Below are 21,299 nucleotides of genomic sequence, written 5' to 3' on the forward strand. Positions count from 1 at the left end.
ATTCTAATTTTATAGTTAGGGCGTAAAACATACATTTTTCTTTATGGTATAGTATAAAAAAAAGATTTTAATAAAATTTTACAACCGAACTATTAAAGGATTATTTTTTGGTTTATTTTTTTTTTTGATAAGCTAAATAAAAGAAATGAATCATAACTAAAAAATAATTATGATGTAAATAAAGCAACCCTTAAAAATAAAAATGAAATTAAAATGCTGATATAATTAAACAAGTTTGTAAAAAAAAAATTAAGCAACAGTATTCTACAAAAATAATTTCAAAGGTGGCGTTATAGCTTTATCCTTTTAGATAATTAATATGGTAAATAAAATCAAGATTTGTGCGTAGGAATATATGAAATATTTATAGAGTAAGACAAATTCCAAAAAAACTGACCGGGATTCGAACTCAGAATCTTCCAGATGAAAGAGAAAGATATCATCACTATGCCACACAGGATAGTAATATTTTATTAGTTAATTGAACAATTTTTTTTCTTTTAAATACCGCTTCGTCTCCGCTGAATTGAAAAATTAATTTTAATTACTGGATATGTATCGTTACAAAATACACAAGTATTATATGAAAAAAAAAATCAATAACTGGAAAACTGTTGAATAAGAAAATTAAAATTTGGCGAAGATAATGTAAAAAAAAATTATTTATTACACAATTAATAGCAGAAATATTTTCTTATAGAATTGTTATACAGAGTGTCCCAAAAGTTTCCATACGTAGGGAAAATAATATTTTATTACGAATGCCATGGTGGAAAAGACACAAAACATAAATCAGCTCAAGGAACTGGAACCAATGCCATTACAAGCACAACTGGAGAATGTTTTCTGTCATTTCCATACTCCATAGCCTTTTATAAAAAAAGGCTATGGAGTATGGAAATGAAGGCTTATTTTTTCTACGTTTGGAAATTTATGAGGGTAGGTGTTCTTCAGCAATTGAGGACATGCATCAAAATGTATTTTCGAAAAAAATAGTAGTTTTGTAGAGCAAATTATATAAATAAAAATACTTTTCATAAAAGAATTTTTATTTTTCTATATACGGAAACTTATGGGACACTGTATATTTCAAACGAGGGGGCGCAATCGAATTACAGTAAAAAGTAGTCAAAAAGGTGCTTTTTTTTCTTAAGTAGAAAAATATCAGCGATTAATGAAATTTCACTGGATATAAAACAAAATATAAGATGATTAAATAAAAAACCTTTGATTTTTAAAGCTTATTGGAAAATTGAGTTGAAAACCACTGGAAAAAAATATATGTACGAGCATAAATCGCTACTGCTATTAACGGCTTAGTACGTATGCATAAAAAGGCAAGAATAAATTTCTCAAACATGGTTACCGCTGATATATTTAATAAATTATTAAAAAATGAAAATCCACCTTACCAGCAAATTAAGTGTGACTCTAGATCTTCCGGTTTATTTCAAAACCATCACCAGGAGTTAAAATATTATAATTAAGTTAAAAAATGAAAATAATGTCAAAAGTTAAAATACTTATACAGTCATGGTTGTTTATATTCTAACAATATACTCTTGACTTACACTTAATTTGCGGGTAAGGTGGATTTTCATTTTTTAATAATTTTTAAAAGTAATTGAGATTTTATAAGAATAAAACTATTCATCAGATTTCGAAAACAATTACACCATATTTACACTATTTTATATTGCGTTTGATAATAAAAAATTTTAATTTTTTTATTAATTTTGCTTAAAGATATTTTACTTCGTTGAGATTAGAAGTACAGTTTTACAGCTTTTCATTTTCATCAATTTAAAATAAAGATGTACATTTGTAAGTAGTACAAATCCAAAGATAATATGGTTTTACAAATCGAAAAACAACTCAAAAATGATTGAAAATAAAAGTCTGAAATCTCGTTAAGTGTTACGGTGGTAACTGAATGGGAATTGTATGAAAATCTGACAGCAATTGGTTTTTTTTCTGAACAAGCGGGTCAAGGTACAAAATAGGAAAGTAAAAATTCTTAAACTTTTGTTTCGTTCTCAACGGATAGCATACTTTTAAAAATAAAAGTATAATATTCTTAAACGTAGGATAAGATATAATCTAAACATTGATGAAATCCGTTTCAAAATCTGACTGACTATTTATTTTTACTAAGTACTGTAATAATATAATATAATGCAACATACAAAACAAAAAGAATGGCAATATTTTATTTAAAAAAATTCGGGGTCTTATCGCTAATTGTATATCGTGGTCTACATGCAAATATATATATATATTATCTAATAATTATCTAACTCTCAACATTACTTCAATAATTAAATTTTATTATATTTTTTATTCTAAAAGCTGGTGTAATAAAAGAAAAACAATAAAGGTGCTTCCAAATTTATATATATGTAGCACGTACCTGAATAATTTCAAGTAGCAAAAGATAACACATGATATTAATGTAAAATAAATATGAATCATAAAAGAACAAACAAAATCGCTCGATGGGAATTTGTATCGTATGAAAAAATGCCATGCCTGACGGGGATTCGAACCCGAGGCCTCCGGATGGAAGGCAAAATACGTATATTATTATTCTACTTTCTACAAATGAGGGAAAGATTGAAAATGTTATTTCAACGCTTTTCCCTTCATTAAACATAATATATATAAATTAAATGAAATGTAAGCGAAAATAAAATTGACGAACATTAAACTTAATTGTATTAAAAAAAAAAAAAAAAAACAATAGTAGAAATAATGTAAAATTAACTTGAGATCACGTAAATAATATAAACCGGATAATTTTATACCGCCAACACACGTTTTAAAATCAGAACAGATACTCTCAGAATACAATGCTAAAAATACGAAGCGTAGGTTAGTTTACAATGGATAAAAATATATATATTAAAGAGAAACTTCAAAAATGTATTTATATGTTTGTATATTATTATCTTTTACAAGTAAACCTACTTTTATTGTTGTTAAATTATTATTATTACTATAAGAAGACAACACATTTACAATAATTTTTTTTTAATATCTATTATAAATAACATTTTTATAATAATTTATTTATAATAGCCAACCAAAATAGAAGTAGGAAGGGTGCTTCTTTCTTCTTTTAATATAAAAGAAGTGAAAGTTGCAATTGCGCGTAAATAGGAAAAGAAAACAGAATAATAATAATATCAAACAACCGAAAATTCAACAAATACACCGTGAAAGTTAAAAGTAAAACGAAAAAAAATAATGAGGCCTAAAAAAAAGTTATTAAAACATTCATTCGATTTATTTTTATTTCGTTTTTCCTTCTTTTTTTTATTATTTGTTAAAAATAATGTTAATTATAGTAATTCATGTAACTATAAACAAAATTCTTTTTAGATGAAAAAATTTAAGTGTTGAACTATTGCTAAATTAAAATTTATATAATAAAAAAGGAAACCACGAACACTATTTTGATATAAAAATAAAATATAAATAGAAAATTATTTTTTTTGTTTTAAAAATGATTTAAAATTCGTCTATTATCAGGAAGCCTGAGAAGCCTTTAATTGAGAAGGTTCATGTTCATTCCGTCAAATATTTGACAAAAATGATTTATTTTTTTATATAGATAGAAACATAAATTACTAGAAGAAAAAGTATTTATACTCTGGATAGTACATTATGTGAAACGAAAAAAGTCAATTTTTTTAAAGTTACATCTTACTTGATGCAAAAAATTGAGTGTTTTGCCAAATTATTTATTTGTTACTTGTATCACACTCCATAAAAATGGGTATGCGTGGGTTTATTTGTTGTATGGGCGCACATTTTTATTTTAGCTGGTATTGGCGCAAAGCAGACGAATGGTAGTGCGCCGGGCGAATGAGCGCAGCTCACGAACGATTCATTCGTTCGAACCATTTATACAACGTGATCTAAAATTATATTTGTGATTTTGGGAAAAAAAAGGAAAACTTTGGGGTACAGCTGTGTTAGAAAATTACACAACTCAAGAAACAACTAAAAATGTTCAGGATTTTGAAGCTTTTGTTGTAAAAGTATTATTATTAGTAGGCTAAATTCATGAAATTTATTTAGTTACAATTGGTAAAACCATTTAATAAAATTATGTGTAATGAAACATAAACCATGTAACATTTTCATGGCGCCTTTTTCCTAGTATAGAATAAACGTTACAAAATTTAGAAAAAAAATTTGGGATCGGAGCAAACTATTCTTGAAGAAAAAAAGAATATATTAAATGTCATTAATTCCCTTTTTGACAGAAACAGAAAATGGAGTTAAAAATAAATACTGACTGGCGCGGGGGTCAGGATGAACCAACATAACCAAAAAAAAAAAAACAAAAGTCGTTATAATAATGAAAAATCCTTTGAACAGCTGATATTTACTATGTCACAGGTGCCGACTTATAAGTCAGAGATTTTAAACTCTACAGATAAACTGGTCAGTCTGTATATCGAGAGTCAATTTTAGTGTATTGGATTGAAATAAAAACGAGACACTGACAGGGTACTAAATTTAATTTTAACATAAAACAGAAACTAAATGGTAAATGATATTTATTTGACTAAGATTCGACGACAATTTTGTTTACCATTGGTCTGTGATATGAGAAGTAAGAGACACAAGGCATAATAAGCAGAGGCAGAAGTGCTCACGCCGTCGGCGTCGTTCAATGAGCGCGCCGTGCCAGCTTTGCGACGCTCCCGAAACAGTCTCACTCGCTCGGCACCGGATACTGGGGTACCTGTGCGTGAACCATAACCTCCCCTTTCCTACGATATGCGTAATTTATATTTCCCGCTGGCTTTGGCGCGGGCTGAGGCTAACATATTGAAACTTTATACTTTTTTACATGTTAACTTTAATTTTTTACACATAAATATCGTCCAAAATATACTTATTATTAATTAAACCGATCTATCTCGACAAACTCTAAACACAAACGCACGAATAATCACGCTATTACGTCTAAGTCGTGAGCTACACTGAATGGAAATGAGCGAGAGCGACAGTTTTGCCTGATCTTCGCTGTACCCACTCCCCGCTAACCTGCTCACTAGTAACACAAACTCAAAGTCGTATCAGCGAGCTGACCATGTAACTTATAAAATGACACCGCATTTACGTCTCTGAAACTAATAGATAGAGAGTTAGTTATTAAGGCCGGACGATATAGCCCTTTTCTTACGCTACAAATTTTGTGTTCTGGTACCCTTATGTTTCGGGGTGATTTTAAAGACGTTTCACGTTAGAAATTTGTAGGTAAGACTAGGAACACTGAAAAATTACGCATAATGAGTACTCTTTTTTTTTCCTTTTTAGCCTCCGGTAACTACTGTTTAGATAATACTTCAGAGGATGAATGAGGATGATATGTATGAGTGTGAATGAAGTGTAGTCTTGTAGATTCTCAGTTCAACCATACCTGAGATGTGTGGTTAATTGAAACCCAACCACCAAAGAACACCGGTATCCACGATCTAGTATTCAAGCTTCTGTAAAAATAGCTGGCTTTACTAGAACTTGAACGCTGGAACTCTCGACTTCCAAATCAGCTGATTTGGGAAGACGCCTTCACCACTAGACCAACCCGGCGGGTTATAACGAGTACTCCTGTTCCCCTCAAAAATGACTCTTTCTGTAGTAATTACACTTTCAACAACTTTAATATGAGAAAGGGCCCGTCTTCGTGGCGCGAGTCGTAGCGTCTCAGGCGTTGCACATTCACATGCTAGAAAACTGTCACTTCAGCTCATACGCTGAAGCAATACCTAAGGGTATTCGAGGAGGCTTAAAAATAATAAAAAAAATTAAGTATAGTAGAAAATGAATTTACTTGTTATAATATTTTTTAAAATCTTTGATTCGTTTCAAACTGGCAACCATTCGTTTGGGTAATATATATGTATATATTTTTTTAATCGGTATTTCGTTCTGGTAAAGATAGATTTTTTTTTACTAAACCCCATGTTTTAACAATAAATATATTACATGATCAAATAATTTAAATTAGTAAAATAATGGTAAGAGAATTAATAGGAAAGAAGAATTTCCTGTAAAACTTCTCGTAATTTCAGCCACAGGTGGGAAAAGAGTACCATCGCTTCACATAAACATAGAGTAGAAAGTAGACCTCGCACTTCGCGAATAGAAAAGTTTCGCTGTTAGATAATATGAAACGATTATACTCTTTCCAAACAAGATAGAGATTACCGATGGAAATCATACTTCCCCTCTAACAATATTTTTATGTTACATTGTTAACTGAAATTAAGAAACAATGTACATGCTGTAAGTATACATGTAAAAAACATGTAGTTCATAAAAAAAAACTTTCTATCATTATAAGTTCCACAAAGGAAATTTTTCCCAAAATAATTGCCATATTCTAATCTACATCGGAAATAAAAATTACCTAAAGGTCATATAAAACTTTAAACACTTAAAATTACATTTTTTCAATAATATTTTTAAAAATTTATGGAAAATAAAACTACATTACTCCGAAAAGAGACGAAAATAAATAATACATTATATAAGAAATAGTCTTTGAATACAGTTACATAAATTAAATTCGTTTTTAATATAGTTTAACAGCAGAAAAATCAAGGTCAAAAAATTGTACTGAATTTAACATGAAAAGGTTTCTCTGGCCTACCATAGAAACGGAAATTGTACTGTATCGTTTTTTAGGAATAAGAGGGATTTTTATACATATATAATTCACAGATTTTCTCCGAATGAATTGCAATTTATAAAAATAACGTAAAAAAGAACAAGCTTTAGCATAAACAGATTTTTTTCCATCAAATGGCTCGTATGATAAAGCTTTTAAAAAAGATAAGCTTTTTCTTTCGTGACGCAAATTGTATTAAAAAGGAGGAAAGGGTTGATACAAAACGAGAGAGAGAGAGAGCGCGCTCCATTGATACAATGATCGCTTTATTTATAAAAGTTCAGCCATGTATACATCCGTAATTAATCAAATTTACACGATCAGATTGACACAATTAAATGAATTCTCAAATGAATACAGAGAAAGAAAAGGAAATATAAAGAGAGAGCGTAACTTTGAATATAATAAAATTTCACGCATCATTTTTAAAATATTCATAAAGAACGCCTACACATCAGTATAAATTTAAAAAAAATACATCAAAGTTAAAAAAAAAACCCCTTTGGTAATACTAACTGCAGGTAATATTACCACATTAAAACGTGCATTTTATTTTAAAATCTAACTGTTGTACAATTTTTAAAATTTCTTTTATCCGGTTAATTATTAAATGTTTAACCATAACTATACTTTGCACGAAGAAATTATTTTAATATTTAGTTAATTAAAAATGACCTCATAAAAAAAACAAATTATTATTGTATAATTTAAAAGCAAAATGAAAAAAAAACACTTATTTTTTTAATAAGTATATTAGTAAAAATAATACTAATAATAAATACAATAATATGTTTTACATCACATTACATTCATTTATTGTTATCAATTGATAATTAATAAAGATACTTCTATAAAAAAAAAAAAATAGTATAATAAAATATAAATGAAGTATTAATTATGGTTTATCAAAAATAAATAAAAAGGCATATAATTGTCAATAGTTCAAGGCAATGTTTATTTGATATAACACAGCCGTGAACAAGAGAAAATATAACACTGAAACTAAATAAACAAACACAGCAACTATAATTTCCAAGTAATGTAATATTATATTACAATAATGGATATTACTGTATTATTAGTATTACTACACGAACAAAATGCTACACTTAAGAATTTTATTTCATTTCTTAGAATATTAAAACTCAAAACTTTACACGTAGAGCAAATAAAATTATGTAATTTACAAACAATAAATATCATAAATACGTCAAAGAAGGAAAATTAATAACGTATACGGAAATTCCAACATTACTAATCATCATTTAGTAGTTACAGAAATTTAGATTTAAATTTTCGGTAAAGAAATTAGAAGACCCAGCTAGCTTTATTCGAACTTTCAGCCAATATTATATTGTGTAGCATCCAAATAGAAAAATTTCCCCAGTAACAGAAAAATAGCTTCGAGTTTACTACGAGTTTCGGAAAATATTCTCCCAGCTTATTTGATTAAGAATATAAAAAGATATTTGATGAATAACTCACAGTTAGTGAAATACAAACTGAGGAAGGTGAAATTTATGATTTTGCCGTTCCCAAATTCATCGCGTTTTCCATAAAATCCAAAAGAAAAAGATTTAAGCCGTCACTTTGGAAATAACGAAATTAGTGGAATACTTCACTTAATGGAAGATTTGTGTATGAATTCATACCAAAATTGGACGGATAGTACGCCTCTAAAGTTCTATGTAAAATAGATAGTTGCTCAGACTCTGTCCAGATATAGAAATTTTGCCCAGTATTTAAAAATATTTAATCTACCAACTGATAAATGTTGTCTGATTTGGAATGATGCAATCGATTAAACAACTCATGTTTGATTACTTCTGGAGAAGGGCTGGGAACCGTATGGAATTTCACATGGTCGGAAGGAAAAACTGGTTTAAACAGTGAGGCTTTATGGCGAGAGCCTTCTGTTGGACTTATGAATTTCTGGAATTCATATATTCATCACGAATAGACCACGAGAATCAAAAAATGCATCCAGAGAAACGAAAAAGGGGTGGAAGGTGAACATGCAATTTAATGTAAGAACCGAAAACCTAAACAAATAATTCTTACAGTAGGAATAGGCCAACTTCAGGTAGCGAGCGCTCACATAGTTTACAATATTTCGGGAGAACGTGGTATTGTATATCCCACCTTTTATCCATATGGGACTAGCAGGTGTCAATGATTCTTTCTTGACACGTTTAAATATATACATCATACGAGGTCTGTAAATAAAGTAATGAGACTAGCTTTATTGGCAGCCAAAGTGGCAACACTGTAAAGTTACTAGTAAACATAAGGTTATATGAACAGCTGATTTTTATTAGGTAATAATATTTTTAGTCCATTGTTGCCACGTGAGACGTAAACAAACTTATCGGGAAACCAGTTCTGTTGTGCGTTACAAAAATGCGTGATAATAATTACTAGTAACGTTGTACAATAAAATTTTGTGTTAAACTCGGTGAGAATGCTACTGAAACCTTTTCAAAATTCAAAATTGCGTATGGAGATGACGCTCTGACACGAGCCCATGTTTTTAGGTAGTTTAAAGCATTTTCAGATGGCCGGGAATCAGTAGCAGACGATTCACGCTCTGGAAGACCGTTAACTTCAAAAAGCGACGACAATGTTCAGCGAATCAGAGACTTGCTACGGTACGACCGACGATTAACTGTCAGAATGATTGCAGGACAATTGAATTTGAACCGTACCACAGTCCATCAAATTTTGACAAACGAATTGGATATGAAAAAAGTTTGTGCAAAATTGGTCCCAAAAAACCTCACTGTTGAACAAAAAAACAATAGGGTGAAAGTGTGCCGCGATCTTCTAGGGCGAATTGAAACTGATCCTGATTTCCTAAAAAATGTTATTACTGGAGATGAATCTTGGATTTTTGAGTGAGGACCCAGAAACGAAAGCCAGATTTAAGGAGTGGCACACTTCAGTCACTACGTCCCAAAAAAGCAAAAATGAGCAAATCAAAAATCAAAACCATGCTAACTTGTTTCTTTGATAGTAATGGCATTGTCCATAAGGAGTTTTTGCCTACAGGACAGACTGTAAATCAATATGTTTACCGAGAAATTCTTGAAAGACTAAGGAAAAGAGTTGCTCACGTGAGACCAGCCATCAAAGACAACTGGATGCTGCATCATGACACTGCACTCTCAATTAATGAGATTTTGGAAAAGAAAAACATTCCTGTAGTTCCTCAACCACCTTATTCACTTGACTTGAGTCCCTCCAACTTTTTCCTGCTACCGACTTTAAAAAAAAACATCTCAAAGGACACTATTTTAGAACAGCAGAAAATATTAAAAATAATGAAACCTACTATCTTAAGGATATTCCGGTTTTCGAGTTCCAACACTGCAATGAAGAGTGGGAAAACCGTTTGAAGCGTTGCGTGGCTTCCCTAGGGAACTATTTCGAAGGTGATAAGAGTCTATGTATAATTGGACTGTAAATAAAACGTTTTTCTGAACCAGTGTCATTACTTTATTTACAGACTTCGTATATATTACTTTTCTTCAAAAAATTGAACAGCCTTCCTAAAGGAAAACTTTCATCTATTCTAGGAGGTCTAGTATGTAGAAGTGTTTGAAACAATTCAGTAGAACCATGCTCAAAGAAAGAATTTCGTGTATTAAAATACACATATTTGTAATTTTATTACACAGATAGACAGCGTTGTAAACATGCTGAATTTCTACGGTTCTCTAATTGGTAATTCCATCACTGAAGTTGGACAGATAATAATCACTAACAATCAATCATTTTGTAGTAAAATAAATATGTAGAAAAACACAACTGTCTCAGATTTCCCTAGACAATAAACTGTTGGAAACATGATTGTTAATGTAATAACCGAAACAGTTGTAGATGACCTGATATGACACACATAAATTAGTATCGAAAAGAGTTTACCCATTTTTAAAATCAACTGTATATACCAGGGGTAATGAAAAAATTAAAAATAAATCCGTTTCCCAAAATTTTCTTAAACCAAACGCATATAATACTCCAAGCCCACCAACAAAATCCAGGTTCCACTAAACACTTCAAGTAAAACTTTTACTCGCGCCATCTGGATGTAAGTTCAAACCCCTTAACCTCAAAGTAAATACTCTAAATAATTCCTTTAGTATTTCAGCGTATTTTTAGTATTTCCGGCCACAATGCTGGAATGGCCGGATAGGTAACCTTGGAAGCCTTCCCGTGCGGAAAGTTAACAATTTAAGACTTGATCGGATCAGTAATATTTTAACGTTAATGGGCTCCACGTTAGTGTCCATCCATATCTGTTGTTGGATTCTAATTAACAACACATCCTGACGAAAAAATTCGTGAATTTTACAAGTTGCAAAAACAAAATCTTCATTAAGGCAAGAGAGACAACTTGTATAAACCCAGTAATAAAGAAAACTGCACTAAATATCCGCGACTTCCAGAATATCTTGTGAATCAATCAATCAATTTACTTTTCTGTTATAAAATAATGAATTAAATATAATAATCGCATTCAGTAATTAAAAAAATAAGAATTAAAGAAAATTAGAGGTAAATAATAATGCCATGTGTTCTCAAATAGAAACGCGGAACATTAAATAAAAGATGGAATTTTCTAAAAAAAAAATAAATTCTCTCATGTACAATAGAATCACACACCTTCATAAGCGATATGCTGCAGAATAGTTGTTTGAATCTTGACCGAAAGTTCCGCATCAAAAAATGTTACAGGTTAAATCGATTAATTTAATTAACACCGTGAAATTAATTCAAAGCTTTAAATAATTTATTAAAATGAAACTATTTCCTTAAATAAATAGAAAATTAAATAGGTTTTATTTACTGAAAACCTAAAGAAGGAAAAAAAAATAGTAACAATTAATTCAATATTGATGAGAATTTGAAGAATTGTAACTGTAATTTAATTTAGTAATAATAAACTGTAAATGATTAAATAACGAAACACTTAATACAAAGTCATTATGATATCGAAAAAAAATATCAATGTCATAATAGAATGTGGTTATTATTAAATTACGTATCGCATAAAAATGTAACGATACGCACCGTTTAATATAATCATCGAACCATAAAACACATTCTACATAAAATTATGGTCAGAAAACAGATACTAGTTTTACTATAGAAATATCACACACACACAAAGAAAAAGAGAGAGAGAGAGAGAATGGAACTACACTATAGACTATACTCATCCCCTTGTAATATTTCGAAAAGTAATTTGAATGATCTGACAAAATTGACGAAAAATTAATTAAATGATCCACTACTTGCCTCCCCCAAAAGTTTCTACAAAAATATTCTATACACTTCTATAAATAGTACAACCAATCTGTTTTTAATAGATCCACATCAATTTAAAGTAAATATATATATATATATATATTGTTAATGTATGTATAATAGGTTGGAACTGTTATTAGAATGACTGAACCGTCATTGTCCCTTTAAAAAACTATTGTTATAATGAATAATTTTTATTTTTTAATTTCAACCCTACTTGATGAAATGTATATCTAATTTTTTATCAGATTTTCTAAGCTACAATAAATTTCGTTATTATACAAAGACGGGAATTGTTTCAACTTTTAAATAAGTAAACGAAGTAATCTTGAAATACGCTTCCTAATATGACACAGTAAAGTGTAATTCAGAAGATACCGGATTCTAATCCCAGTTAAGCTATATTTACAAAATTCCGAAATCAAATAAATCAACGTTAAAAAACTTAAAGTTAATTTATTTTTACATTATAAAATATTAAAAATAATTATTGAAATTTACTGTTAAAAATATATAATGATATACATGAACGAATTAACGTGAAGCTCCACCCTCCAATTGAACCGACAAACTGCATAGAAAAAAGGTATTTATGTACTTACATCTACTATCAAAAGGATGACGTAAAAAAACAATAACATTGAATTCTTGCCATCAGCTTTTCCGTAATATATACTCGTATAAGATAAATATTACAAAAGTCAAAACGGTAATATTTTACAAACTGAAAATAATAAAACGTGTTTTAAATGTACTCGTATGTATTAATGGAAAGTTTTTATCTGTTTCAAGTATCAGTAAATTGATAAATAAATAACTAATATGTAACCTAAAATTTTTTTTAAATGTAATTTTAATATTTCTGTAAATTTTTTGAAGGAAGAAAACTGTTTCTTCAGATCGGATTTAAAAAAAAAATGATTCTCGATCGAGAATAAATCCGTTAAATAAGGTAAATTTAATAGCTACCCACAAACTGTTTATCGCAATATAAAAAGTATTTTAGAAGATACAGTTACGTACACCGGAAGTATTTTATCTGTTGCGTTACGTGTTTGTGTTACTCCTTTGTAAAATTTGATAAATGTACGGAAATGTTTATTTATTAATTTATTTTTCTTCTTATACTAATATATAACGGATAATCAGGAATGGCAGGTTAGAAAGCAAGCAGACCGTATTAATTAGAAAGAATATTTCACTACTAAGATAGGTTAAGAAGAAGAAAATGAATTCCCCCTCTTAGCCAACATAACCGGACCAATCTTAAAACGATTTATTACAATCTATTCCAGTGTATTTGTAGACCTTTTATGCTAACAGTTAGCCACATCATCCCCACTACACACACTTCATGCTTTACATCAACAACAATTACTTAACATTTTCCAGCACTAACCATTAGATGGACACGACCCGGAATTTTTTTTTAATGTTTTGTACGCAACAGTAATTTTTCTTAATGGAATTCAATCAGTGTTGTTAGATTTCGCGCCAATTATACTAGTATACAGAAACAAATATGCGAGTCATTCATGTTTTAACGTAAAAGAAATAACTTTGTAGTAAAACAAATATTATATGAATCATAAATGTATTAAAATTAAATGAATGTAACTTTATTATATTTTAATGTGTAAAATCTGACAAAAACTACTAAAAATAATAAAAATTTTAATTCTGTTTTAATATCTGATTCTTAATAAGCGTTTTACAATTTCTATTAACGTGAACGTCATGTCGATTTTTCGTGCCATTTTTAACTGGCCTTGAAATCCAAAACGTGGAGTCATACAATATCAGGCCTAAAAAATATCAACATCAGGCCATAAAATACCAATCGAAATCAAGTACAGGTAATTTGTAAGACACGGAAACTTCGTATTGTATCTCATTTTGCGTATTTTTCTACGTACATGTCTTCGTCACATTCTAACTTAAAAATTTATAGGTACTTACGTATTAATGCCTCCGCAGCTACAGCTTTATTTAAAAACAAAGTAGTCAATCGGATTTCGGTGGAAAATGAACAGTCTCTTTATTCATTTTAATAAATGGTTATTTATATTTATTTATTTTATAAATATAATTTAACCAAACTTAACCTACACTCGCTAACAATGACTAATTAACACCGTAATTTTTTGAGTATTTATTTAATAAATTCAGTAATTATTGAAATTATTTAAATAATCAAAACACTCCTGTTAATTAGTCAAGTTTAGCGAGCGTAGGTTACGTTTGGTTAAATTATATTTATATAATAAATAAATATAAATAAACATTTATAATTAATAAAGAGACTGTTTTGAATCTATGTTAAACTATATCGGCCCATTTTCCACCGAAATCCGATTGACTACTTTGTTTTTAAATAAAACTGTAGCTGCGGTGGCGTTAATACGTAAGTACTAATTTATATATTTAGCGTCCTATTACGATAACTTTTAATGGAATTATTAGTTTTTAATAACTAAATATCAAGTTTTAATGCTTAAATGTTAGTTTTTATTATTTAATAATAAATAAAATAAACTCCCCCCCCAGGCTGGTCTAGTGGTAAACTCGTTGTCGCAAAATCAGTTGTTTAACAATACTACTAAAGGGATCCTTTCGGTAGGCGGGTACTACTTTTTTCTTCCAAATCAGTGGGTATTTAGACGTATTTGCAGAGAAGTTATAAATATAATCTAACTAAACTTAACCTACGCCGCTCGCTAATCTAGTGAGCAAAGGGAACATAGGTTAAGTTTGGTTAGATTATATTCGTTAACCTACCGGGTTGGTCTAGTGGTTAAACTCGTGAACGCGTCTTCCCAAATCAGCTGATTTCGAAGTCAAGAGTTCTAAGGTTCAAATCCTAGTAAAAGCAACTTTTCTTTTCATTTTCCTCTTTAGCCTCCGGTAATTACCTTTCAAATAATACACTTCAGGGGATGAATAAGGATGATATGTATGAGTGTATATGAAGTGTAGTCTTGTACAGTCTCAGTTCGACCATTCCTGATATGCCTGGTTAATTGAAACCCAACCACCAAAGAACACCGGTATCCACGATCTAGTATTCAAATTCGTGAAAAAATAATTGAATTTACTAAGATTTGAACTCTCGACTTCCAAATCAGCTGATTTGGGAAGACGCGTTCACCACTAGACCAACCCGGTGGGTTTAGTAAACTGCCTTTACTAAAAGTAACTACTTTTATAAGGATTTGAATACTAGATCGTGGATCCCGGAGTACTTTGTTGGTTGGGTTACATCTTAGGAATGGTTGATTTGAGACTGTAAAAGACTACAATTCATTTACATTTATACATATCATCTTCTGAAGTAATACTATGTTGTGGTTTCGGAGGCTAAACAGAAAAAGAGAGAGAAATTACATTCGTTAAATTATAAGCACTGATATATTGTACCTCTCTCAGATACATTTGGAAGACCCAAGTTTGAATAAAATCGACGAGTAAAACTAAAAAATATAGAAAACTAATCCAAAATTGATTGTTAATTTGGAAAATGATCCTTTTTCGGTAAAAATGCGCGTTTTTATCAATTATGAGAAAAAAGGAAAAAAAACTGGTGCCCGCTTACCGAAAAAGATCCGTTCTGAGGTTCGAATCCTAGTAAAAGTCAATTGTTTATTTCAGTACTAGACAATGGATACCGGTATATATTTTGGTGGTATATTAAATTAACCACACAACTCAGGAATGTCGGCCTGAGTCTGTACAAGACTACCCCTCATTTACACGTCATACATAATATCCTCATCTTGTTAGTCCATAGGGTGGGGGGAGGTTGCTTAGTGTTCATTTTTTTCTATTTAGCCTCCGGGAATCACCGTTAGGTATTATTTCAGAGGATGATATGTATGAGTGTTAATGAAGTGTAGTCTTGAAGTCCCAGTTCGACCGTTCCTGAGATGTGTGGTTAATTGAAACCCAACCATCAAAGAACACCGGTTTCCACGAGCTAGTATTAATCAGCTGAACTGTTTGCAACGTACACAGTATGAATGAAATAGAATAAAATATTGCATGTTACAATGTTCCACCAAATTCGGAATAAAGTATGCTCAGTGACATTCCATGAGTGTTTTGTAAATTCACAGTATATATCGTCATAGTAATATGTATTGTATGAAGAATATATGTATTGTCAGTTTAAAAGCAGACATTTATGTTTCAGTTTTATTTACTAGTTCTTAGTAATTATTACTATACATAGTCAATCACAATACATTTTATATTTTTCACATATTTTATTTTATATATTTTATGAACAGTAGGTTTTTTTAACTTTTATTAAAAAGGTTAAATTTTGACAACATTTTTCCCCATAATTGTTAGTCAATAAAGCTTACTTCGTTTTTATGTAAGAAAGTTATTTATTTTTAAAAATCGAACAGTTACTTCTACTAGTAAGAATGGTAGAAAATATACATAAAAATCAATTCCGTAGTAACCAAATAGAATGAAATCATAGCAAGGGGTAAAGTGTAACCAATTTAAATAAGAAACCATATGATTAAGATCAATTAACTAAAAATAAACCATTATCTGTAATTTTTAGATATATCAGTTTGCAATTAACACATTAAGAAAAAAATATGCGCCGCTGGGAGGGACCCATTTGATACATTATATCAAAGCCCCATAAAAATAGATTATATTACTTTCTTAAAATAGTAAAAACAACTACGTAAAATACTGAGTTAATATTTGCTCTATACGTGCTGTTGCATTTTACTAACACTGAGACCCTATAAGGGCTCTCACGGCAGTCAGGTTATTAAATATATATTTTTTAAATATTAAAAACTAATCTCTTCTTTTACTTATAAGTAGGATTAATTTTTATTTTTATTTTTTTCAATTACATATCTAAATCAATTAATCAGACAAACATTATTCTTTTAAGGATATTAGGACCTATTTTGAATTATTGGGTTACCGGTATTTGCGTGGTTTAATGAGGGTAGCTCCCATTAAACCAAATATAGGACTACGATTTTTTATCATTGTTTCTTATCTCAATTCTAATACAATATACTCATACTACACAATTATATTCGTACACTTAAAACGAGTATAATTTCACCTACGGCTATGGGTCAAGCCATAACAACAAAGAGTTTTGCTAAATTCGCAATCGTCACGGACCTCCACACAAACTTCCAAAAATGTTTATAACTACGCTCTTATAGTTGATGTAAATGATTTATAAATCTTTATATCTTTCTTATTAAGGGTCAAATAATGAAAGGTCAGAACTGCCAAAATATATCTAAACAGTTATGCTCCTGTTCCGAGTCGGGCAAAACGCTTTTGTAATTATAAATTTGGGTACTTGTTTGTTTCGCACCGCCGCTTTCTTTCACTTTTTGACGCAACTTCTTTGAAAAAACAACGAATTCCACGTATTAAACAAAAATATATTTTTTAGCAAGCGAAGCGAGCGTAGGTTACGTTTGTTTAGATTATGTTGACTCCGTGTACCGATTCGTAAGTATATCTACATAACCTAAGCTCGCTAACCTCGTTTAATTAACGTTAAATATGCATATTATGTACAATTTATTAATAAAATAACCTTGTCGTTATCGCACCACCACTTTTTTTGGCGATAAATGTTGTAAAATGAGGAAAAAATTGTTTTTCAAATAATATTTATCTAGGAATTACATTATTTTCGTATGTTCACCAAGAAATATTATTAAAATAATTACACATTAGAAATGTAAACCTTTGATTTGGAAAACGTGTTATATGTTGTTTGAATCGTTATCGGTGAGAATAAATAATGTAGACACCATGAAAACCCCACCGGATTGGTCTAGTGGTAAACGTATCTTCGCAAATCAACTGATTTTGAAAATCGAGAGTTCCAGCGTTCAAGTCCGAGTAAAGGCAGTTACTTTTATACGGATTTGAATACAACCGTGGATACCGGTGTTCTTTGGTGGCTGGATTTCAATTAACCACACATCTCAGGAATGGTCGACCTGAGACTGTACAATTCTACACTTCACATACACTCATACATATCATCCTCTGAAGAAATACCTGACGGTAATTCCCCGAGGCTAAACAGGAAAAAGGAAGACACCATGAAAGTCCATACTTTCATGATTTACCAATTAACCAAATACCGAAGAAAATAGTGTATTTATGAGGTATAAATACTGTTTATTGGTATTATTTGTAATTTTTATTTTTCATTAAAAAAATGTACTATTCCCACCTTAATTAAACGATATTACTCAATTTCTCATAATGACACATAAAAAAACTTAGTGCGATGACAAACAAGTATCTAAATTTGTAAAACATATTATGCTTAAATAAAAATAGAGTATCCACTTACCAATAATTGTGAGTATTGACTATCCTAGCGCTTTCGGATAATTCCTCCATCACCAGGGATTGCTGATTACTTATGAATTTTATAGTTGTGCATATAAATTTTTATAAATGGGAATTAAAATGAATTATTATGTTCATAACAGCTAATTGTCAATAGTTAAAACAAATCAACGTTAAAAGAAAAACGTCTTGTCAGTAAGATGTTTACAACTGTCATCTTACAATTCACTTTATCTCACCACAGTTACAAAACAGTTGTAAACATCTTACTGACAAAACGTGTTTCTTTTAACGATGACTTATTTTAACTACTGGTAATCAATTGTTATGAACATAATAATTTTAAGTTTTATTTTTATTTTAATCGCTATTTATAAAAATTTATATGTACAACTATTAATTGATTAATCAGTAATCCCTGATGATGGAGGAATAATCCGAAACCGCTTGGATAGTCAGTACTCACATTTGTTTATTAGTGGATACTCTATTTTTATATAAATTGTATAATACCAACGGTGCCAGCTGTTAAGGAAATTGAACCTATATTACGCTTAATTTTTAATATGTATTACTTAACTGTACGCATTATTATAAAGATTTTACACCAAAATAATTGGAAATTAGTAATTATTTTTCCCTTTTAATTAGTTAAACTCTAACCCAGTAATATCTAATAATAATTTTATTAATTTTCATGATTGCTATCTAAAAATAAATTAACAAAATAGTTACGATTAGGATAGATTTTTCCCAAAATTAATAAAATGATTTTCATTTTACGTATAACGAAATTATACTAGAAAAAATTTAATCATACAACTGATTTGATAATGCAAATATAACTTGTTTAAAACTGGATTTTAAAATTCTCACAATAAATTAGTTATTCAAACTTAAAACTAATTCATAAAAAAAAAGATATAACTGTAAAATATTTATTGTATAAAAACTTGAATAAAAATATATACTACAAATAAATAAATATATATATATATATATATATATATATATATATATTAACCTAATAATAGTAATAGAAACTAATATATCGATGAATTAATATAAAGCCTTAAGGTTACAGAAGATGTCTGCATCGCTATAATAAAATTAACATTTATATTGCATAAACTATCACGATTTTTAAACAAAGTACCGTAGGCTGCAATCACGAATACATATTAAGTTAAGGATGGAGTCACAATTAAAAAAAGTACATCGACTACGATATGTAGTATAGAATATTAAGTATGTTCGTTTATAAAAACTAAGAACGTAAATAACATATTTCAAATAAAATGTTTCTAAAATAACGTGTTGATCGGTCTATTAGAGATCGCAACCATAACGTTCAATGACCTAACAAGAGTTACTACAGTTAACAACAGCATTATAATTTTCCAGAATAACAAGATTGTCATGCCAGGCTTATTTTTAAAACAATAAGGAAGAGTAAAGCGGTTTCTCATTGCCGTTTCCAAATATACTGGTGCGTATAGGAATCTAGACCCAAAAAATTGGGGTCGATATTTGACCATCATTTTGTTTTGTTGATATTACTACTGGGAAAAAAAAAACTTGAATAATGTCATTCATAATTAATATGATTATAAACATTATAGCCATAATACTAACTGGGGAGTATAGTTGTACAATAGGGAAAAAATTACACAACAAAATAAATATATTAAATAATTATGTAATAAAATACTAAAACGATAGTGCGTGGGTGAGTAAATTTGTATCTTTGTTTGGCGGTTGGAAGGTTCACTCAGCGGTATTAACAAAAAAAAAAAACTTCTAAATTAAATAATTATTTGAGTCAGTTTTTTCCGGAAGATAATTAGAATATAATAATCTTACTACTGATTTATACAACCCAAATAAAAACCATTATTTATTTATTTTTATACTCCCTAATATATATGTGCGTGTACATGTGTGCGCGCGCTGTGTGTGTTATTTATTTTGTATAACTTCCAAATCTAAATAGCGAAATTCTTCTACTTACGAAATCCTGACTCGTTAAAGATATTACCCAAAGTTAATAAAACAATAACTGAATAGAATTATACAATAAATTACAAAGAATTATTAAAATTTTGGATTTTTTTTATAATAAGTTTTTAAAAAATTAACTACACAATGCTTAAACATTTATTAACAGTAGTATACGCTTAAATAAAAGGATATCTATCAAAAATGATTTAAATGAATATTAAAATAAACAGGTTAAAACCTGTTTAAAGAAGAAAAAAAACATAAGGTAAATAACCTTTTATAATCATTATTAAAATGATGAAGTATTGAAACCTCCTTCAGCTTTGCTCAGAAGTAAACGAAATATTAATTATATAAAAAAATAATTTCTGAAAAAACCCACAATATTTTCACTCACAACTCACAAAAACGATAAACTACAAAACTGATAGATAATGATAAATAAATAAATACACTTTGTAAACACAATAAACGAAAAGAAAGTAGTAACAACACACACTAAACACAAAGAATAAAAAGGTAATCGGAAACGACAAACTAAACACACCGCAATGGGCGCAACGAACGCCCGATCCGTAGAGAGGGAGGCGAATGACTACTTATTATGGAATAAAAGAAAATAAAACACACACAACCAGAGAACGGACAGAATACCACACGACAAGCAGCGCTGACATCAATCGCATGGAGTACATCACAAAATTTCCCTACACGATATGAAAATTCCCTCCCGATTTACAATTCTATATACTACAATACCGTAATAAAACAGTACAAAAATAAAACATTTTTTATTGATTGTAGTATAAATATATATCCATAAATCACCAATCTTATTTCAAGGAAAATTTATTTCATATTATTAGTAATAATTCGAGAGATATAACTAATTAAATATTTTTAATATGCGATAATATTTATTAGTAATTTCGTT

The 21,299-nt window shown here is 29.4% G+C and overlaps 1 protein-coding gene across 4 annotated transcripts in view; it reads right to left on the bottom strand.

Annotated features, from left to right (window-relative positions):
* The window catches only part of raskol (Ras GTPase-activating protein raskol), a 666,892-nt gene that overhangs the window by 230,472 nt on the left and 415,121 nt on the right, over positions 1-21,299 (bottom strand). For 2 of the 4 annotated variants that reach the window (XM_075370950.1, XM_075370949.1), the window contains exon 1: positions 20,640-20,999. The exons of the other annotated variants lie outside the window; for them this stretch is intronic. The gene's annotated coding sequence lies outside the window, so the exon portion shown is untranslated. Of the gene's footprint in view, positions 1-20,639; positions 21,000-21,299 lie in introns of those variants that run through there. 4 annotated transcript variants of the gene reach the window in all.

This window comes from Lycorma delicatula, chromosome 7 (assembly GCF_047948215.1).
Source record: "Lycorma delicatula isolate Av1 chromosome 7, ASM4794821v1, whole genome shotgun sequence".
In the NCBI taxonomy this organism is placed as follows: Eukaryota; Metazoa; Arthropoda; class Insecta; order Hemiptera; family Fulgoridae; genus Lycorma; species Lycorma delicatula.